We start from the raw sequence: 23,999 nt of genomic DNA on the forward strand, positions 1-23,999 counted from the left end.
AGAATTAAAATAAATAATGCAAAAGTTTGTATACGAGCACAAAAGACCCTGAATAGCCAAAGCAATCTTGAGCAAGAAGATCAGCTGGAGGCATCACAATCCCAGATTTCAAGACATACTACAAAGATATAGTAATCAAAACAGAATAGTACTGGCACAAAAACAGATACACATAAACCCATAGAACAGAATAGACAGCCCAGCAATAAATCTATGCATATATAGCCAAGTAATCTATGAGAAAGGAGGAAAAAAATATACAATGGGGAAAAGATAGTCTTTTCAATAAATGGTCCTAGGGAAAACTGGACAGCTACATATAAAAGAATGAAACTGGACCACTTTCTCACACCATACACAAAAATAAACTCAAAATGGTTTACAGACCTAAATGTGAGACCTGAAGTCATAAAAATCCTTTAGAAGAATACAGGAAGTAATGTCACTGACATTGGCCTTAGCAACATTTTCTAGATGTCTCCTTTGGCATGGGAAACAAAACCAAAAAATAAAGGGACTATGTCAAAATAAGTTCTTGCACAGTGAAGGAAACCATCAACAAAGCAAAAAGGCAACCTACTGAATGGAAGAAGACAATTACAAATGATATATCAGATAAGAGGTTAATATCAAAAATACATAAAGAATTTCTACAACTCAACAACCCCCAAATGATCTGATTAAAAAACGGACAGAGGACCTGGATATTTTTCCAAAGAAGACATACAGATGGCCAACAGACACATGAAGAGATGTTCAACATCACTCATCATCAGGGAAATACAAATCAAAACCGCGATGAGATATCACCTTACACCTATCAGAATGGCTAAATCCAAAAGACAAGAAATAACAAGTGTTAGTGAGGATGTGAAGAAAAAGGGACTCTAATACACTGTTGGTGGAAATTAATTTCCACTCATTGTGGAAAACAGTATGAGATTTCTTCAAAAAATTAAAAATAGAAATATCCTATGATTCAATAATTCCCCTACTGGGTTATTTACCCAAAGAAAATGAAAACATCAATCAGAAAATATATATGCAACCCTATGTTTATTATAGCATTATTTACAGTAACCAAGATATGAAAGAAATGTAAGTGTCCATCAATAGATGAAGGGATAGGGAAGATGTGGTATATACATACAATGGAATATTACATAGTCATAAGAAAGGATGAGGTATTTTCATTTTAGACAATACGATGAACCTGGAGGATATTATACTAAGTGAAATGTCAGAATGGCAAAGGCAAATACTGTATAATGTCACTTCATGTATAATCTACTAAACAAACAAAAAATCGGAATCAGACTTATATAGAAAACAAATTGATGGTTGTCAGAGGAAAGGTAGGTAGGAGGATGGACAGAATGAAGGGAAGATGGAGATACAGGCTTCTACTTATGGAATCATAAGTCATGAGAATAAAAAGGCACAACATAGGTAATATAATCAATGATACTGTAATAGTATTGTATGGTGACACATGGTAGTCTGCACTCCTGATGAGCATAGCATAATATATAAAAAAGTCGAATCACTATTTTGTACACCTGAAACTAATGTAACATCGTTACATGTTACATGTAACACTCAAATAAAAAGTTTTTAAAAACCCCACCTATCTGCTGCCTACAAGAGATTCACTTCAGAGAGAAGGACACACACGGACTGGAAGTAAAAGAATGAGAAAAGATACTCCATGCAAATGAAACCAAAAGAAATTTGGGGTAGCTATACTTATATCAGACAAAATAGACTTGAAGACAAAAACTGTAATGAGACAAAGAAGGCAATTAGGTAATGATAAAGGTGTCAATATAATAAGAGGATATAATATTCAATATTTATGTACCCAAACATAAGAGTGCCTAAATATATAAAGCAAAGATTAGCAGACCTAAAGGCAGAAATAAACATTAATCATAGAAGACTTTATTTTTTTTTAATATGAAATTTATTGGCAAATTGGTTTCCACACAACACCCAGTGCTCATCCCAACAGGTGCCCTCCTCAATGCCCATCACCCACTCCCCACCCCCTCGCCCCCCCCCATCAACCCTCGGTTTATTTTCAGTTTTTAAGAGTCTCTTATGGTTTGCCTCCTTCCCTCTCTGTAACTTTTTCCCCCTTCCCCTCCCCCATGGTCTTCTGTTAAATTTCTCAGAATCCACATAAGAGTGAAAACATATGGTATCTGTGTTTCTCTGTATGACTTATTTCACTTAGCATTAACACTCTCCAGTTCCATCCATATTGCTACAAAAGGCCATATTTCATTCTTTCTCATTGCCACCTAGTACTCCATTGTGTATATAAACCACAACTTCTTTATCCATTCATCAGTTGATGGACATTTAGGCTCTTTCCATCATTTGACTATTGTTGAAAGCGCTGTTATAAACATTGGGGCACAAGTGCCCCTATGCATCAGCACTCATAGACTTTAATACCCCACTTTCATCAATGTATCCATCATTCAGACAGAAATTAAGGAAACACTGCCCTAAATGCCACATTAGACCAAATGGAGTTGACGTGTACAGAATATTCCATCCAAAAGCACTAGAATACACATTCTTCTCAAGAAAACACGAAACATTCTCAAAAACAGGTCATGTTAGGGCAGAAGTCTTAAATGTAAGAATATTGAAATCCTATCAAGCATCTTTTCCAATCACAATGATATGAAAGTAGAAATCAATTATAAGAGAACTGGAAAACTCACAAATATGTGAAGATTAAACAACATGCTACTGAACAATCATGGGTCAAAGAAGAAATAAAAAGAGATACCATGCTCCCTCACAGCCTACCTCACTAAATTCAGCAGGCAGACATATCCCAGCTCAGCACTCTCCTGTAACCCCACTCACTAAAACCCAACAGGCACATGCAATCCCTACAGAAAATGCCCCTTGAACACCTGGCTCTTGTGGCTAGGGGGGCTTGTGTTTCTGTACCCCACGGGGCTAAAACAATTGGCGAGACAGTCCTTGGTAGGCTACCACCCCCAGGGTACTACACAGACAGCAGACTGAAACACATCTCCAGTCTTCCTGTGACTACTCCTTCAAGACTGGGAGAGATAGCTCTTTGACTTGATATATAGAAACAAACACAGAGGGGTGCTTGTGTGGCTCAGTCTGTTACGTGTCTGACTCTTGATCTCACTCAGTTCAGGTCATGATCTCATGGTTCCTGAGATCTAGTACCACATGGGGCTCTGCACTGACAGTGTGGAACCTGCTTGGGATCCTCTGTCTCTCTCTCTCTCTCTCTCTCTGGCCCTCTCCTGCTTGTGCTCTCTCTCAAAATAAATAAATAAATATTTAAGAAAATAAGAAGCATAGAGTAAGCAAAATGAGGAAACAAAGAAATACGTTCCAAAGAAAAGAACAAGCTAAAATTCCAGAATAAAACCTTACTGAAACAGAGATAAGTAATTTACCTGATGAAGAGTTCAAAGTAACAGTCACAAAGATGCTCATCAGTCTTGAGAAAAGAATGGATGAACATGAAGAGAAGTTCAACAAAGAGAAAGTATAAGAAAGTACCAAACAGAAGTTATAAAGCGAAAGAATACAACAACTGAAAAATACACTATAGGGATTCAATAGCAGACTAGATGAAGCAGACAAAAGAGTCAGTGACCTGGAAGAAAGTACAGTGGAACTGACACAAACAGATCAGTAAAAAGAAAAAAGAATTTTAAAAAGTAAAAACAAGTTAAGGGATCTATAGAACTGTATCAGGTGATAAGGGATAACAAGACTTTAAGTGGACTAGCAGTTTTGGTTGGAGTGACCTTAAAGAACAAAATAACCTTTGAGTGATTAAAATCTAGACTCACTAATCAAAATATTACATCACTTATTGATGCAAGATATTGATTGACGGAACAAGTCACCCTTGGATAACAGTGCAATCCTATTCTAGGGTTCATATCAACAATAGAGTTTATCAGTTACATCAGGACATCCAAAAGGTGCAGCCACTATAAATGGTTCATTTATTCAATGATTAAAATCCTACATGATCTGAGTTCAGACCAGAAGTAGTCCAGGTTAGTTCCTTTCTATTATAAATTTCTCCCAATATGGAAGGACAAGAAAACTGAAGCCTACTTCATTAGTTTGAAGTACCCTCAAACTAATAGATTGTATAATCTTAATTTAGTTAATTTACATATTCCCTGCCCAAGAACAGGTTTTTGTAGGGTGTCAGAGCCCAGTAATTGTGTAAAACTTAAACCCTTATAGTCAGAGGTTCAATTCCTCTTCCTAACAACATGTTTAGAATTAATATTATCTCATTGGTTATCCCCAACCCCACTTGCCATAGCATTCCTCAACTAATCAAATGAAAAGTGCTAGAATATATACAACTTTGCAAAGGACCAAAAATTATTGGCCCTCATGGTCTATTACAACCCATTGTTGATGCTATAAAACTATTCATTAAAGAACCAATGAAATGCTAACATCATCAATATCCATATCCATGAGTGAACCAATCTTAGCCCTCACCATAGCAACAACAATATAAATTCCCCTGCCTATACTATATCCACTAGTCAATATAAACCTAGGAGAACCTATTCATGCTAGCTATGTCAAATTCAGTTATATATTCCATCCTCTGACTTGGATGGGCCTCAAATTCAAATATGCTTTAACTGGAGCTGTAGGAGCAGTAGCCCAGAGAATTTCATATAAAGTAACTCTAGTAATTATCTTACTATCAGTACTGTTAATAAATGGATTGTTTATACTACCAACATTAATCACTAATCAAGAATTCTTATGATTAATTTTTCTATCATGACTCCTAGCCATGATATGATTCATTTCAACCCCACCAGAAACCAACAGAGCCTCAGAATCAGAACTAGTCACTAGCTTCAGCACTGAATATGCAGAAGGCCCTTTTGCCCTATTTTTCCTAGCAGAATAGGCCAAAATCATCCTAATAAACATTTTCACAACAATCATATTCCTAGAAACATTTAGGAATGCCAGAACTACATGCCAGAACTACATACAGTTAATTTTATTATCAAAACCCTCCTACTAACCATTACCTTCCCATGAATCCGGACATTTTACCCACAATTCCAAAACAACTAACTGATATATCTCTTGTGAAAAAACTTTCTATCATTACATTAGCCCTTTGTATGGAATACATATCCTTGCCTATAATTACACCAGGTATGGCATCACAATCCCAAAAATATGTCTGACAAAGAATTTCCTTGACAGAGTAAATGTAAATAATAGATGTTTAGACCTTATTTCTGGAATTATAGGAATCAAACTACTTTTAAGAATTAAACGATTAACCCCTGAGACATAGCAGTATCTACTAAATATTTTCTAACACAAGCAACCACATCAATACTGCTTATAATGGCCATTATTAACTTAATATACTATGGACAATGAGCAATTACAAAAATCTTTAATCCTACAGCATCCATCTGCCATTGTAACAATAGCTCTCATTATAAAACTTGGACTTCCCCCTTTCCACTTCTAAGTACCTGAAGTAACACAAGAGGGGTGCCTGGGTGGCTCAGACAGCTAAGCGTCTGACTTAGACTCAGGTCATGGTCTCACCGTTTGTGAGTTCAAGCCCTGCATTGGGCCCTATGCTAACAGGTCAGAGCCTGGAGCCTGCTTCAGATTCTGTGTCTCCCTCACTGCCCCTCCCTTGCTCGCTCACTCTCTCTCTCAAAAATATATAAACATTAAAAAATTTTTTTTTACTTTGAAGTAACACAAGGAATTCCCTTATCTTCATGTTAATTTTATTAATACAACAAAACCCTGCACCAATGTCAGTCTTATGCCAAATCTCACCATCCATTAATCCAAACTTAATTCTAATCATAGCTATTACATCAATTGTAACTGGAAGATGAAGTGGGCTTAACCAAACCCAACTGTGAAAAATCATATCCTATTCATCAGTTGCCCACATGAGATGAATAATACCTTACAATGACATCACGATGACACTCACCACATATATATTATGTGTAATTCATCCACCACAACACTATCACTCTCATATATATGAAACAAAATACCCTTAATCACTATATTAATCTTCACTACCATACTATCAATAGGCCTTCCTCCTAAGGATTCCTGCCCAAATGGATAATTATCCAGGAAATGACAAAAAAAAAAGATCTTATTATACCAACATTAATAGCCATTATAACACTGCTCAATCTGTACTTCTACATGCAATTAACTTCACATCGCTAATTATATTTCCATCAATAAACAACATAAAAGGACATTTTGAAAGTACAAAATGATTAACTCTTTTAACACCACTAATTATAACATCAACAACAGTCCTCCCACCTGCACCTATCAATCTTGGACTAGAAATTTAGGTTAGAAAAGACCAAAACCCTTCAAAGTCCTAAGCAAGTATATTCACTTAATTCCTAAAAAGTACAGGGATTGCAAAACTCTATCCTACATCAATTGAATGCAAATCAAGTTCTTTAAGCTAAAACCTTACTAGATTGGTGGGTTTCCACCCCATGAAATTTTAGTTGGTGGTTAATACCCTAATCAGTTGGCTTCAATTACGCCTCTCACCATCTGGGGTGGGGGGGAAAGGGCAGGAGAAGCCCAGCAGTGTTGGAGCTGCTTCTTTGAATTTGTAATTCAGTAGGATATTCACCACAGGGCTTGACAAAAAGAAGACTCAACCTCTGACTTTAGATTTAGAGGTTACTGCTTACTCAGCCATTTTACTTATGTTCATAAACTGCCCACTATTCTCCACAAACCAAAAAGATATCAGCACTCTATACCTACTATCTGGTTCATTAACTAAAATAGGAGGAACTGCCTGAAGCTTTTAACCCATATGTAACTTGGCCAACCTGGAGTTTATCGGGAGATGACTTAATTTATAATGTACTCACAATTGCCCATGCACTTGTGGTAATCTTCTTTAGAGTATTACCTATTATAATCAGAGAATTTGGGAACTGTTTAGTCCCCTTAACAATCAGAGCACCTAATAAAGCATTCCCCCAAATAAATAACATGAGCTTTGACTATAACCACCATCATTTCTGCTCTTACTCACCAACAGTTGGAGCACGTACAGGAACCAGTTGAACAGTATAAGCACCCCTAGCCAGCAACCTAGCTCACATAGAAGCCTCAATCAATTTAACATCTTCTCTCTGCATCTATGTGTAGCCTCAATTTTAGGGGCTATCAATCATATTACCATAATTATCAATATAAAACCACCCAGCTATATCTCAATACCCAACACCTTCATTCATTGGATCCCTCCTAACCACAACCATCCTGCGACTACTATCACATCCAGTCTTAGTCTGAATTACCATATTACTAACAGACCATAACCTACACACCACATTCTTTGATCCTATAGGAGGAGGCAACCCAAGTTGATACCAATACCTACTTTGAGTTTTTTTGTTTGGTGGTGGTTGTTGTTGTTTCAGAGAGAAAGAAAGCAGGGGAGAATCAGAGGGAGAGGGACAGAGAGAATCCTAAGCAGGATTCTTACCCAGCATGGAGCCCGACATGGGGCTTAATCCCACAACTGTGAGATCATGACCTGAGCCGAAATCAAGAGTCAGACACTTAACTGACTGAGCCTCCCAGGTGCCCCACCAATACCTATTTTGATTTCAATTCTCCAGATATCCCAAAGTTTATATTCTTATCTTCCCTGAATTTAGAATAATTTCATGTGGTATGATGTATTATTCAGGTAAAAAAGAACCTTTTGGACATATAGGAATAGTCTGAGTGATAATATCTCCTGGATTCCTAGGTTTTATTGTATGAGCCTATCATATATTAACAGTAGGCACAGATGTTGATACGCAAGCATGTTTTACATCAGCTAATAGAATTATTGTCATCCCTACAGGAATAAAAGTATTTAGTTAACTAGAAACCCTTCATAGAAACATTAAATGATTACTAGCCATACTATAACTTTTATCTGCCTATTCACAGTAGGAGGTCTAACAGGAATTGTCTTTGCCAACTCATCCCTAGACATTATTCTCCAGGACACATACGTTTGGTAAGACATTTTTACTATGTATTATCAATAGGAGCATTATTCACCATCATAGGAAGATTTAGTCACTATTCCCATTATTTTCAGGCTACACATTCAACCATACTTGGGCAAAAGCCTCTTTACAATCATAGAAATTGAAGCTAATATAACTTTCTTCCCATAGCACTTTCTTGGCCTCTCAAGAATACTCTGACATTGCACTGACTATCCAGATGCATACACAACATGAAATACTACGCCATCTCTAGGTTTATTTATCTCCCTAACAGCAGTAATATTAATTATATTCATAATTTGAGAAGCATTTGCATCTAAATGAGAAGTAGCAATAGTGGAATTAACTAACACTAATCTTGAATGACTACATGGCTACCCTCTACAATATCATTCATTTGAAGAACCCACTTATATAAGTCTAAAATAAGAAAGGAAAAAATAGAACCCTCTCAAAATGGTTTCAAGTCAATACCATAACCATTATGTCTTTCTCAAAAGTGAAATATTAGTAAAAATTACATAACTTTGTCAAAGTTAAATTATGGGTGTAAGTCATTTAAAAATTTTTTTATGTTTATTTATTTTTGAGAGGGAGAGAGAGAGCGAGCACACGTGGGGGAGGGGAAGAGAGAGGGAGACACTGAATCCAAAGCAGGCTCCAGGCTCTGAGCTGTCAGCACAGAACCCAATGTGGGGCCTGAACCCACAGACTGGGAGATCATCACCTGAGCCAAAGTCAGATGCTCAACCAACTGAGCCACCCGGGCTCTCCTGGGTGTAGGTTCTTTATATCTCCATGGCATATCCATTCAACTAGGCTTCTAAGGTACAACATCCCCCATCATAGAAGAACTCCTACACTTTAACAACCATACATAATCATCTTCTTAATCAGCTCTCTAGTTCTTTATATCATTTCACTAATATTAACAGCTAAATTAACCTAAATACAATAGGTGTACAAGAAGTAGAAACAATATAGACTATCCTACCAGCGACTATCCTAATCCTAATTGAGATCAACAACCCCTCACTAACTGTAAAAACTATGGGCCATCAATGATACTGAAGCTATGAATATACAGACTATGAAGACTTAAACTGTGACTTCTATTTCTTGACTTCTTTGACTTCTTAAACTTTGATCCCCACACAACACCTAACACCAGGAGAACTACAACGAGTAAAGGTTGACAACCAAGTTGTTTTTGCATAGAAATAAAAATCCAAATATTAATCTCATTAGCAGACATCTTACACTCATGATCCATCCCTCTCTAGGCCTAAAAATAGATGCCATCTCCAGACAATTAAATCAACCAGAATACCTATACATCCAGGCCTATATTATGGGCAGTGCTCAGAAATATGTGGGTTAAATCAGTTTTATACCAATCATTCCTGAATTAATGCCACTAAAACACTTAGAAAAATGATCTGCAACTGTACTGTAATGTCATTAAGAAGCTAAATAGCATTAACCTTATAAGTTAAAGACAGAGTTTAAGCCTCTTTTTAATGATATGCCACAACTAGACACATCAACATAATTTATCACCTTCATATCAATCATTATAACCCTATTTGTTATATTTCAACTAAACATTTCAAAACATTACTACCCATCAAGCTCAGAATTAAAAACGACGACGACACTGGAGTACCTCACCTCTTGAGAGAAAAAGTAAATGAAAATCTATGTGCCTCTTTCAGTACCCCAATAATGATAGGGTTATCTATTAAAGTTTTATTCGTTATGTCCCCTATACCTAACCAGCTAATCAACAACTGTCTAATTGCTATCAAACAATGACTAAGTCAGTTAACATCAGACCAAATAATAACTATCCAATAAGCCATACAGAAAAAGACAGATACCATATGTGTTCACTCTTATGTGGATCCTGAGAAACTTAACAGAAACCCATGGGGTAGGGGAAGGGAAAAAAAGGTTAGAGTGGGAGAGAGCCAAAGCATAAGAGACTCTTAAAAACTGAGAACTGAGCATTGATGGGGGGTGAGAAGGTGGGGAAGGTGGGTGATAGGTATTGAAGAGGGCATCTTTTGGGATGAGCACTGGGTGTTGTATGGAAACCAATCCGACAACACATTTCATATATTAAAAAAAAAAACAAATAATAACTATCCATAATCATAGGACAAAATCAAGGACAAAACTGAACCCTAATATTCTATTCCTCATCCTTTTATTGACCCAGCAAACCCCTGGGCCTACTACCACACTCATTTACACCTACCATACAACTTTCAGTGAATCTGGGAATAGCCATTCCACCTTAAGTAGGGACAGTAATTAACGGTTTGCGTCACAAAACAAAAGCATCCTTAGTCTACTTTCTATCTCAAGGGACACCCATCCCACTCATTCCAGTACTAGTAGTTAACGAAACCATTAGTCTTTTCATCCAACCAAGAGCACTAGCTGTATCTAGTACAAACTGCCCATATCGCTGCTGAACACCTACTCATCCATTTATTTGGAGGAGGAAGCCTTGCCTTAATGAACATTAGCTCACCAAGGCTCTCATTAACCTTCATTATTCTTATTCTACTATCCTTGAATTCACTATGGCCTTGATTCAAGCTTACGTATTCACTCTACTAGTAAGCCTTTCCCTTACATGATAACACCTAATGACAATCCCCACATACCATACAGTAAACGACTGCCCCCAACCACTTCCAGGCACTCTCTCAGCTCTCCTTATAAAATCATGTCTAATAATATGATTTTACTTTAACTTAATATTCCTCTTATCCTTAGACATAACTAATGTCTTGACTATGTATCAATGATGATGAGACATTACCTGAGAAAGTACATTCCAAGGTCACCACATACCAATTGTTCAAAAAGGGCTTCAGGATGGAATAACTCTTTTCATTATTTCAGAGATCTTTTTTTACTAGCTTCTGGTTGCCGACCACCCACTGGCATCCATTCCCTAAATCCTCTAGAAGCACGGCTTCTCAATTTTTTGTCCTATTAACCTCTGGAGTGTATCTATCACCTAAGCCCGCCACAGCCTAAGACAGAGAGGGGGACAAAGGATCTGAAGCAGGCTCTGTGCTGAGAGCAGAGCCCGATGCAGGGCTCAAACTCACAAACGGTGAGATCATTAACAAGTTGAAGTCAGACACTTAACTGACTAAGCCACCCGGGCACCCCTAATAGTGAAATCTTTAAAAAGAAAAAATGAACTCACAGATACAGAGAACAGATTGGTGGTTGCCAGAGATGGGGTGGAAGGCAGAGGGTGCAGAATGGGTGAAGGTGGTCAACAAACACAAACTTCTCGTCATAAAATAAGTTAGTCCTGGGTATATAATGAACAGCATGAAGACTATAGTTAATAACATTGCACTGTATATTTGAAAGCTGCTAAGAAAGTAGATTTTAAAAGTTCTTACCACAAGGAAAAAAATATATATGTTAGTATGATAATGGGTATTAACTAGACTTACTGTGGTGATAATTTTGCAATGTAAACATCTATTGAATCACGTACACTTGAAACTAATGTTATATGGCAATTATAACTCAAAAATATTTTTAAAGATAAACAGAAAATATAATTTAAAGAATTAATAAACTATGAAGAAACAGAGCAGGGCAAGCTAATAGTTCAGGACAAATGATGTTATTTTAGTCAAGGAGGTCAGAGAGGACCCCTTTAAGGAAGTATCATTTGAACAAGACCTGAATGTGGTGAGGTGGACTGGAGAGGGCAGGGCCAGGCAGCTGAGCCCAGGTGAGGTCATCCATGCTGAGCAGGGAGAAGAACAGATCAGACCCAATAACGTGGAAAACTGACGTTAGGGGAACAGGAAGAGAAGTGGGAGGACCACCTAACGAGCAGGTGGTCTTAGCAGCTTTAAGGAATTTTGAGGTTGGGGTAGTAGGAACCTGCCATCAGCACTGACCTGCTTACCTCATGGAAGAACCTCAAAAACATTATGCTAAGTTAAAGAAGCCAGACACAAATGACCACATACCATATTATTCCACTTCTATGAAATGCAAAAAAAAGGTCTATATTAACACTCTATTAACACAGAAGAACATAGATAAGAGGTTGCCTGGAGTTGGGGGTTGACGGACATAAAGGAATTTTGCTAGGATGCTGAAATGTTCTAAAACTGGATTGCAGCAATGGATGCACAACCCAGTAAAAAAGTTCTTACTTCTACAAAAGAAGTCCTTGAATTGCACACTTGACATGGCGAATTTTATGGCTTATAAATTATACTTCCATAAAGTCAAAGTTAACATTGGCAGTGAGATAAAAAGGAAGAAATGAATCTCTGGATAAGCACCCTCCAGGAATAGCCACCTGGAGAATTGCAGTGTCAAGTAAAAGGCAGGTGACAGGGAGCAATTGAGATTAAAGCTTGCTTATCAGGTTCGGGCTTGGAGGACAAAGACTATGAGGACTATTTTGAGCAGTCAGAGTTCAGCTCTCGGGGCACAGCTCTCCCTCTCCTGAGTCTGCTCCTAAGGCTCAGACTCTGGTACCGGTCCTGCAAATAATGCCCTGAATCCACTTGCCAGGCTTCTCTCTGCTAAGAAGCCCAGGGCCTCGGGCAGACTCTTTACTGCATCAGCTGAAGGCAGGCAGGGGACACAAAGGCAAGGAGGCTTCATATAATGCTGGGTAAACAACTAAGAAAGCTATCACCATCTCTACTGTTCAAGAGAAAATGTCCTGATGGCCATTTGTGGGAGAGGTTAATGCCAAATAACACTAGGAATTGTAAACAAACTACCTTAATGGTAATATGGGATTTAGAGGGGTGCCTGAGTGGCTCAGTCGGTTGAGCATCCCACTACAGCTCAGGTCATGATCTCACGGTTTGTGAGTTCGAGCCCCGCGTCAGGCTCTGTGCTGACAACTTGGAGCCTGGAGCCCGTTCCGGATTCTGTCTCCCTTTCTCTCTGCCCCTCCCCAACTCACACTCTGTCTCTGTCTCTCTCAAAAATAAATAAACATTAAAAAAATTTATTTTTAATATGGGATTTAGAACACGATTTACATTTGAGTTGGCAATGAAAATATAATACTGTTCTCTGGTCCCAAAATATTAATGGTGTTGGTAAGTATCAAAGGAAGAGAGAGTCAAACCAAGGTTAACTTGAAAACAAGGTCAGCATCAAAACATAACAAGCCTCAATTCTGGCAAAAACAATGGAAGTTAACACAGGTAACCTCATGTTACTTCTCCCAGGACATTTAGGTGTTGGCCCTACAACAGGCCAGTTCCAGAGTGCAAAGATCCCTGCAATCTTAGCTCCAGAAGTTTCACGTACCTGAATGACTCCAGAAACACTGGCAACTCCCCACCCAGCTCTGCACTGCTCTGGTCTTGCCTCAGAGTGTAAAATTCCCTCCAGTTCATCCCGGATAGTTGTTAAATGCAAATGTCTTTTGAGAGGGAAGAAAACTAGGAGGGGCTTCCTTGCTTGTTAACACCTGAACTTGTGAGTTGATTTTGCTATTTCCAAGTTATCCCTCCATAGCTGTGAGGGATAACAAGTGGGTTAAAGTGGGTTTCAGGTTTACTCAGTGAGGGAGAGAATGGTCAGAGTAGGAAGGTAGTTCTGGGAAGAGATGTTTCCAGAAGGGAAATTAAGGAATAGATATTGCGGACAGTTTGCCTTTCACTCTTGATCTCAGCGTTTCAGCCTAGGAGTGCTGTTATGTGGCCTCACCTGTCACACAGGAATTTACCCCCAGGAATCCCACAATATCAAAAGGTTCAGCTGAGACCAATGATGAAGATAGTGGAAATACAGAGGTTTTGTAGCCTAAACCAGTCCAAACTAGTGAAGAGGAAAATTACTAGACACACAGGAACTGGAACCAATTCACATAGATTTTGTACTCTACATACACATTGTTTCAAGCACCAGTGACTTTATCACAGAAGCTGTAAACCCTTTAAAGGTGTCTTTTACTCTATATTTTTTAATTGTTACAAAAATGAATGTTGTTTGTAATTTTTTAACTTTGTAATTTAGATAAACAGAAAAGTGGCTAAAGTAGCGGAAAACACATACGCCCTTCACTCAGATTTCCCTAAATCTAACATCTTCCATAATCATAGTATAATTATCAAAACCTGGGGACCATCACACGCTATAACACTATTAAATAACTTACACACCTTATTCAAATTTTGTCAGTTTTCCCACTAAATATCCTTTTTCTGTCCCAGGCTCCACATTTTATTTGGCTGTCATGTCTCCTTAGTCTTCTGTTAATGACAGTGCCTCTTTTTCTTTGCCTTCCATTGCCCTTGACACATTTGAAGAGGACCGGCCCGTTATTTTGTAGAATGTCCCTCATTTTTAGTTTGAGGTTTTCTCATTACAGAAACAAGGTTATGTACTTTTGGTAAGAATACCCCAGATGTGATGCTCTGCCCTTCTCACTGCATCACATCAGGGGTACATGGTATGGATATGTGTCATTCCTGGTGACATTAATTTGGATCTCTTGGTTAAGGTGAAGTCTACCTGATTTCTCCACTGTGAAGTTACTACTTTTCCCTCTTAAAGATTTCATTATAATATAATGGCAGTTATATTTTGCCTAAACTAAAATACATTATTTAAATACCACCTTTTGGAAAAGTATTTGAGAGAAATTATAAATAAATTATATTTTCTCTCAATAATTTGAGAGAAAATTTAATAAAAGTATTTGAGAGAAAAATAATAAATTATAATAAAAAGTATTTGAGAGAAATAAAGTTCTTGTGTGCCCTATCTCCATGAGTAGTCTTTACCATCTATATTATTCCCTGAGTCTAGAAGATGTCTTGCTATTTCCTTGTGAAATTCAGTCATCACCAGGTTCTACCAAATCCACCTTCTAAATATGCCTCAGCTGTGTCCACCATGTTTCATAATCAGTCCCCCTGAATCCAAGTCTGCCTCCCCTCATATGAACTGATTCCAGAATAAGCTTTTAAAAGCAAATAAGATTGGGTCACCTCCTGCTTGGAGCCTTTAGTGGCTTCCCATTGCCTTCATCAGAGGTGATCTGTGTACAAAGCCTGGAATGAGCCCTCCAGATGAACTGGTGGTAAAACTATCCCCTGAGTAGCTAAACAAGCTAATATCCCAGCTGCAAATCAGAATCAACCCTGGGAGCTTGTTAAAAATATAAATTTGTGGGGTCTTACCTGCAGTGACTCTGACTCAGAGAAGGAACCTGAGATCTGCACTGTAACAAGCTTCCCAGGTGATTCCCATGTGGGGGGTCAGCTGAGGAATCAATGATTAACACACCAAAATGATGTTAGCTCTTAGGGGGATGTGTGAGAATTTTTTTTCTCTTGTCTCCTAATTCACAATTCTATAATTCTCAATTTCTATAAAACTGTTGCAATCCTGCTGTAATTATCATATGCCTAAATTTGTTTGAAATTACGTTAAATAAAAAATCAGCTAAATGAGAAATCCTGGTATATTCTAACTTCTGTTGAATTTGCATGTATTAGAAGGATGCTATACATTTCCTTAAGAAAGGTGATCATCTATTTTCTAAGACTCATTAAATTGAACTCCCTAGTGATGTGGATTTAATCCTTTTGGGATCACGATATGAAGTCTTACTGTCTTACTTTAATGTCCAGCCAAGGCGTTTACCAAACTCTGCTCCCCATATTTTATTTTATTATTATTATTTAATGTTTATTTATCTTTGAGAGAGAGAAGGAGAGCGTGTGCGTGCACAAATGAGTTGGGGAGGGGCAGAGAGAGAGGAAGACACAGAATCCGAAGCAGGCTCCAGGCTCCGAGCTGTCAGCACAGAGCCTGACGCAGGACTCGAACCCACGAACCATGAGATCATGATCTGAATTGAAGCTGGACACTTAAGCTGGACTGAGCCACCCAGGCACCCCACTCTGCTCCCTGTATTTTAAAACCCAGGTGGAGCAGTATGTCTGGCCATGGAGCACAGATGCTACATGTCATGTGGGTACCCAAGGACAAATACAGTCCAGCACTACATATGTCATTTTAGTCCTTCCCAATATTTTCAAATCTAAATAAAAGTTAAGAAATTTCAAAAAACCCAGCAAGGAATTATTAATGTCAAGTTTATTGTACTTTGATAGGGGTCAATACATTCCCAAACCCCTATGTCTGACTTACGGAAGCCTCCATACAACTCCCTTAGTCTCATTTGTAAGCAAAATACATATTCCACCAATGACATTTCAAGTTCAAATCATAAACATTTGATCTAGGAAGCTATTTTGTCTCCAGACAGAATAAAAGGAGTGGCTTTTATTTTATTTTTTTTTTTAATTTTTTTTTCAATGTTTTTTTTTTTTTTTTGGGACAGAGAGAGACAGAGCATGAACGGGGGAGGGGCAGAGAGAGAGGGAGACACAGAATCGGAAACAGGCTCCAGGCTCTGAGCCATCAGCCCAGAGCCTGACGTGGGGCTCGAACTCACGGACCGCGAGATCGTGACCTGGCTGAAGTCGGACGCTTAACCGACTGCGCCACCCAGGCGCCCCAGGAGTGGCTTTTAATCACACTTGTGTACAGTCACCACGCACCTCCCTCCACTTCCAGTGTCACCTACTTTGCGGCTGAACTTACTGGGCAAATGCTGGTGGAGAGGAGGTGGGGAGCGGGGGGTCTGTGTACTGGCCTGGGATGAGCTGCCATACCCAGTTCTCTAAGCTCCCCTGACCTCAGTCAGACCACAGGTGCCTCCCACTCAGGCCACACGCGCTAACTCCTTTGCCACCTCTTTCTGTGTTGGCTTTGTCTGATGACAAGCGTATATATTTTTTTAACTCCCAAGAAAAACTTGAAATGTAAAATATGACAAAATCCCGATTAAGCAACAGAGTTTCTACATTGGTTAATGAGAAAAATATAGGTACTGTGATAGGTCTTTATCACAGGCTCTGACCACATGAAAAACAAAGAAAAATGGAAAAGGCATGAAGTGTGAACATTCAACATTCTGCTATGTTTAACGATTTCCTTTTGAGTTTGGAATATAAAATGTAAATCCAATAAGCTCCAAATAAGTGAGTCATAAAATCAACTGAGAGAACTCATCAAGGGATTCCCCCAATAACCACTTTTGTCCCATGTGGAGTTTGGGGTTTTTTTTTTTTTGTTTTTTTGTTTTTTGTTTTTTGGAATTACTGCAGCATTTTTATTAAAAGGTAACTGATTGATGGGGCACCTGGGTGACTCGGTCGGTTAAGCATCTGACTTCGGCTCAGGTCATGATCTCACCTTTCTCTGACTTAAAGCCCTTCATCGGGCTCTGTGCTGACAGCTCAGAGCATGGAGTCTGTTTCAGATTCTGTGTCTCCCTCTCTGTCTCTGCCCCTCCCTCGCTCGTGCTCTCTCTCTCTCTCAAAAATAAATAAACTTTAAAAAAAATTTTTAAGGTAATTGATTGAGTCATTACCACAGTACCAAGCCACGTTGCATTTTACTTGTTTGGGGTGTGCATCTGGGAGGAATTCTGGGCATCTTTCCAAATTAAGCAAGACAGCTAAAAGTAGAAACCAGAAAACATCAAAAGCTTCAATGGAGCAGAGAAAGTGATGCTCAGCACCTGGTTGCACTGCTGGGGGTGAGTGCTGAATCCTGACCGGAGTCTGCTGGCCCCTGGATGAATTTGGGTAAATCACCTCAACTTCTGGAGCCGCAGCGTCTTCAGACACAAAATAAAAGTACTATTTACCCCACATGGCTTCAATGTGCGAATGGCTTCACTAACTAAAGGCACTCTTCTCCTCTAGCTGATCTATCTCTCACCTTCCTTCCAGGGGCCAGGCCGTGGTCACAGTAAAGATCTGGTCTGGGCCCTACACCAGTGACTGCTGAGGCTCAATGGGCCCATCCACCTGCCCGCTGGGAACAGCATTCTACCATCTGCCACCAGGCTCCAGCGTGCTGGCCACTTCCCCTTCCTCTGCAGCTTCTTCCTCCTGACCTCCGCCTCCAGGCAGTCCTCCCCAGATCTCTGAATTTCTGCAGTGGGCCTCTCAGGGACCTCTGGCTCCCTGCAAACTGCCTGGTAGGCTGTGGAGCTCTGGGCGCCGCCTCGGGCCCATCTGTCACGACAACTTCTCCTTCAGGGGTGAGCCTTGGTAGATGTGCCAACAGGCGATGTTGCCAACCTCCCAGGGATCCAGAACGTTCAGGGCACAAAGCCCTTTACTTTTGTCTCCGCCAATTCACCTTGGTTGCTCGGACATCAGCCCAAAGAGGGGTGGTTACGACACCGTGCCTCACTGCCTGCTTCTCCTCATTTTCTCTTCTCTTTCACACATGCCACCTACCTTCTGTCATACGCTGACTTCTCTCTATCCCTGCCTTTTATTATGATCTAGTCCGCAGGATGGCTCTTGACAGGTGCTAAAGAAATTCTCTCGCCACAAAACTTGACTTTCAAAACGAATGCTTTTCTGCGACCCAGAAGCCCTCCTCTAGATGTCAAAGGGTGGATGTTGAATCTTTCTCTTTGCATCCCTGCTGTGACACTCCTAATCCTCCTTCAAGGCAACCCGGATATTTTGGGTCCGAAAATGCGAATCTGTATTTTAATATATTTCAAAGAACATACAGAGTTTTCAGAATGTCATGCCTCCCCCTGTAAATTCCTCTCTCCACCTCACATTTCCTGTCTCCTGATTAAACAGGGCTAAAAAGTTCCCCTAAGAAGATTAGCTCAAACTGGGGACTTGGGGGAAAACAGAGAGAAAGGGGATGGTTGAGGATGAAGCAAGACGGGGGGGTTTTGCTTCCCTGCATCAACTCCTGCCTTTTGCATGTGTATATCCTCAGATGGCTCAATCAGAACACGCAGTCTCCTTTCCTTTAAATACTTTTGCAAAACATGATGTGTCCCCTGCTACAAGAACTTGAGAACAGATTTCCAAACCTCTCACGGCTACAGAAAGGTCCTTTGCTAGCCTAACGATGCATGACCACCCCTAAAAGATTCTGTATGTTCTCAATCACAGTTCCATGAAATTCCTTTTACAGACATTTTCTTCCACTCCTCCCTGGACACAGTGCTGTAGGCGGGAGGCATGTGGAGATGAGTAAGTCGGGGCCTGCATGCCTGGAATTTATCATCTAATGAGGGCACAAGAGGGGAGATGAGCAACTCCACGATCAGCTGTGAAACAATGGAAGACAACATGCAACGGAAGTGCTAACGGTGAATCCTAAAGGGCACTTCTCACACATAATCTCATAGAGGCGACACTGAGCCACATGCTGGGAGATGCCCTGATGGCTGATTTGCAGGGAGTAGGGAAGTGGCCTCCATGACACTGAGTTCTCCCAGTGGCCACTAATAAAACCACCTCAAACCAACCATCGTGGTTCAAGTCCATTGGCTTCTGGTCAAGCGGAGGAAGTTGAAGCACCAGCAGGAGCCTCAGACCAAATGGCACTTCCCTGTGGCAAGCTTGGTTAGAAGCTGGTAGACTCCAGTGGCTGGTGTAGAAGCCTGCTGCAGTTCTAGGTGATGTTCTAAGTTGCTGACTGAAAGCGGACATGTGCTTCGGAAACCAGATAAGTGGAGGGCAAGGTTGCTGTTGTGCCATGAAACCTGAGACCACTTCCTTTATGCCCAGAGTCTTCGTCCAGATGGAGGGCAGACAGGTTACAAAGAGCAGGATGAAGAGCACGATGAAACAAGGAGAGCCAGCAAGTGTTCACGGTAAAGGCAAATAAGGAGAATATGCAAAACTGGAGACCACAGACAGCACTAAATACTGGATCCAGGAACTGCTATGTATTTTGATAAACTCAGAATAAGTCCTTTAAAGGAGGTACAGGAGTTAAGAACTAGAAAACACACTGCTGGAGGGAAGCTAATAAATATACTGGGAAAGAAATCAAGCAAAAAGGAAATAAGGAACCCAAATATTCATTGGGAAAATGTTGTTAGGAATTTGAAAATTAAAATAGATCCACTTAAATAAACACCTAAGGGTCTCTTATTTCACATCATGTGCCCGGAGCTGGCAAAGCCCTATCACAATGACCAGGGTACAGCCCTGGGCCTGGAATGTGGCTAATGTACTTTACTTCATTGTAGCGTAATCTGACAGCAGGAATAACATGCTCAGGAAATTTTTGTTCAGCCCAAAGTCTAAAAAAAGTTAGTCAAGGGGCCAGGTATGTGAGGTTTAGCCAATTCTGTACAGGGAAGGGGATGCTGATTCTAGACATTTTATGTCTCCATGCAAATGAAGAAATTGGTGTTCTGGCTTGCCATTTGGATCTTAACCCAGAGAATCTGAAGCAAGAGTCAACAAAGCAAAATGCAAAACCACAAAAGAAAGTGGAAAAAAGGGACTTTACTGAAGATGTATGCATGGGAGCTGAGCCAGTGAATATTTTTGCCACATACTTTAGATAGAATGTGAAAAAAAAATCTGTGACACAAGCATTAAGTAGAAAGAATAAAATCTAAATGGTAAAATTGGACATTAACCGAAGGAAGCAGGAGGAAACTTGCGCAGTTTCTTAGTAGCAACTTTCTGTGTGTTAGTTACATATGGCTCATACAAATAGGGTATGGTGGGGCCGCCTGGGGGGCTCAGTTGGTTAAGAGGCCAGCTCCAGATCTGGGCTCCTGTCTTGATCAAACAGGCTTTAGCGTGAGCCTGGTGTTGGGCTCCTTGCTGGGTGTGAAGCAAAAATGGAAACAAGGTATGGAGATCTGATAGATAGAAAACTTTGTAGCCAGCTATATGAGGACAAAGATTCAACACATTTCTTGATTCTACACTCATGGGAAGTGGGACATTGTTTATATACTTTTTGTTCTTGGTTTAATAAATGTGTTTAACAGGTGCCTGTGTGGCCCAGTCAGTTGAGTGTCCAGCCTCCAACTCTTGATTTCAGCCCACATCATGATCCCAGGGCTGTGGGATTGAGCCCCACATCAGGCTCTGCACTGAGAGTGGAGCCTTCTTAAGATTCTTCCTCTCTCTCTCTCTCTCTCTCTCTCTCTCTTTCTCTCTCTCATTCTCTCTCCCCCAGCCTGCCCCTCTCTCCAGCTCTCTAGATAGATAGATAGATAGATAGATAGATAGATAGATAGATGTGTTTAAGGCAGAAGATGACAAGATGTGGGTATAAAAAGTCAAACCTCCTCTCACCCCCGACCCACACACAAAATGATGGAGCTGGAGCTGGGGAGATACAACAGAAGGGAAGAAAGATGTGTATAACCCAGAAAGGCATACCCTGAAAAAGGTCATGGTAAGTGGAACAAAGTGGAACATCATTAAGGTCAACAAATAGGAAAAATCTTAACCCAGGGGAAAGAAAATAGGTTGAGAAAACTGAGAAGGAGCTGAAACAATCTTCAAGGCTGGGCCGGTTGCCTGTCTAAACCTTAGATTCACATCCATAAAATAAGTACGTTAGATAGACAATCCCTGAGATCAGATTCAGCTTGAAATTTCATGACTAAATGGTATTTAAGGACCAGAAGAATGCAGAAGAATTACACCAAAGCTGAGAGTTATCCCGTGAAATGTGTTCTATGACAAACTACATTAAAACCAATAAAAAGCCACTGCTCCCAGGCAGAGTTTGAGCAAAACATGAAGCAGTGGGGGATATGCAACAAAGACTTTTAGACGTTGGTTCTCAGGCAGCATGAGGAGGAAGCTACAAGGCTAGAACAGGTTGATGGATGAGAGAGAACACATAAGGAAAACAAAATTTTTTTACCTTATATTTACAATGAATTCATATTTAATGTTTTAAATTTTCATTGGTTTGGGGGGATGGAAGAAAAATGTAAAGGTGTCTCATAATTTTTTTTTTTTAAGTAGCTAGCACAGGGCGCCTGGGTGGCTCAATTGCTTAAGCATCTGACTTTGGCTCAGGTCATGATCTCACGGTTCATGAGTCTGAGCCCCACATCAGGCTCTGTGCTGACAGCTCGAAGCCTGGAGCCTGCTTCAGATTCTGTGTCTCACTCCCTCTCTGCCCTTCCCCCACTTGTGTTCTCTCTCTCTCTCTCAAAAATAAATAAACATTAAAAATTTTTTTTTAAAAAGTAGCACAACTTTAAAGCACTTCACAAATATATATAGTAGTTCCCATTTTTATCGTTCAACCACCTCAATGGGAATACGGGTTCTCTGAATTCCCAACAGACTCAACACTTACTTGAGGACATCTGAACACATGCTACAAAAGCAGAAGTTGATAACCATAACCAGAGATGGGCTCTTAAAACAATTAATATGACAAAATAAAAAATATTTATTGATGGAGGACCAAACTGCTGTAAATGCAAAGCAGCAAGTTGAAGGTACTGGAAGAGCTTACATTTGTAGTATCTTTTAGGTCATCATTAGTAACAATACTGGCAGGAGTTTAGGAATGGTTTTAGCTAAAACTTCCCTTGTACTTTCATCCAGACTAAGGAGCAAGGGAAGGCATTTCAAAACAAATAAGTGGTAATGATGTTATCATCAAACATCCCACACATTAGATAGCTCTAACACTTGTTTCTTGAGAACACATGCCAATTTTCTGGGATGTTTTCTGTACTTAGCTTTCTGATGCTTCCATCTCCCCTCCTGTCATCTTTGCCAAAGATCATCAGTAAGAATATAATGGAAGTTTCCTTGCATTAAAGAGAGTCTACATGGCCACACTCGATCTGCTGTCACGATTACGGCAGCTACACCAAGCCAAGAAATAGCCTAAATGTTTAATGAAGCCGGAAAGTCATTCTTCAGTTGTAACAAAGACCCACTAGATGGTCTGAACAGATCAACTCTGTTTGTTTTAAACTGGGAATAGATTGCTGAATATTTAATGAGTGCCACAGTATTTTGCTCTGCGAGGGACCAAGCAAGGGTCAGGTTATGGCTGCCTGCTGCTCCCTGCAATTTACGATTCCCTCAGGTTTATTAAAGTGGGAGAAATCAAGGTCAAACCAAGACAATCTTTGGCACATCCTCTGTAGCACTGTAAACGTGGAGAGAATAACAGGAGGTCACATGCCTGTCCTAGTGAAGTAGTGTTAAGAATCAGGAGCCATCTTTGAGGAAACCCAAAATGTAGATCCAGCATTTACGGTCTTCACTCACTTACGTGGGGGAAGGACAACAATGTCAGGAAAGAGAAGCAATTGGAAATCCTTGTGATTATGCTGGGAAAGAGATCTTACATCCAGCTGGCCTCCGTACTTTCTTGTGGTATTAAGTACCCTCCGCTATCTGGACAATTCTAGGCCAAGAAGAGAGTACTTTTTTTTAACAATTTACTCATAGCCAGATTCAATCTTTAAGTGGCTGAGGATCTGTTGCAATAATATGGGTGAGAGTTGATAGTGGTCTGGACAAGGAAGATAACAGTAGAAGTGGCACCAAGAGGCATTTGCTGGTTGACTCGATATAGAATGTAAATTTTTTGAAAATGCATCAAGGATGACTCCAAGGTTTTGGCCAGACCATTTGCTGAGGATGAGGAATGAGAAAAGCAGTTAGAAGGGGAAAATAAAGAGTACAGCTTTCAACAATGTTAAATTTGAAATGCCCCTTAGACAACTAAACCTAGATGTCTACTAGACAGTCGGATATACTGAGCTGTCATTCTCATCCAAGATATTTGGGATTCACCATTGTAGTGATGGAATGTAATGAAAGAAAATCACCTGGGGAATGTAAATGGAGAGTTCTGAATAGTGATCCCTGAGAGTTCTGAATACTGCTCAGGAAGTTGAAAGGAACTCTCAAAGCAGATTGAGAAGGAGCCCCAGTATGTAGAAAGACAGAAGAGATGGGTAAAGTTAGTCAAGTGAATAAAATGTTTCCAAGAGAAAGTAAC

General features: G+C 39.9%; 1 protein-coding gene and 2 pseudogenes across 1 annotated transcript in view; 2 read left to right on the forward strand and 1 right to left on the reverse strand.

Annotated features, from left to right (window-relative positions):
• LOC113598747 (translation initiation factor IF-2-like) overlaps window positions 1-23,999 on the reverse strand; it is a 153,127-nt gene that overhangs the window by 61,343 nt on the left and 67,785 nt on the right. The gene's annotated exons all lie outside the window — the stretch shown is intronic.
• LOC128310972 (cytochrome c oxidase subunit 1-like) lies at window positions 6,674-7,665 on the forward strand (annotated as a pseudogene).
• On the forward strand, window positions 7,741-8,537 carry LOC113598749 (cytochrome c oxidase subunit 1-like; annotated as a pseudogene).

The sequence above is a fragment of the Acinonyx jubatus genome, chromosome B2 (assembly GCF_027475565.1).
Source record: "Acinonyx jubatus isolate Ajub_Pintada_27869175 chromosome B2, VMU_Ajub_asm_v1.0, whole genome shotgun sequence".
NCBI lineage: Eukaryota > Metazoa > Chordata > Mammalia > Carnivora > Felidae > Acinonyx > Acinonyx jubatus.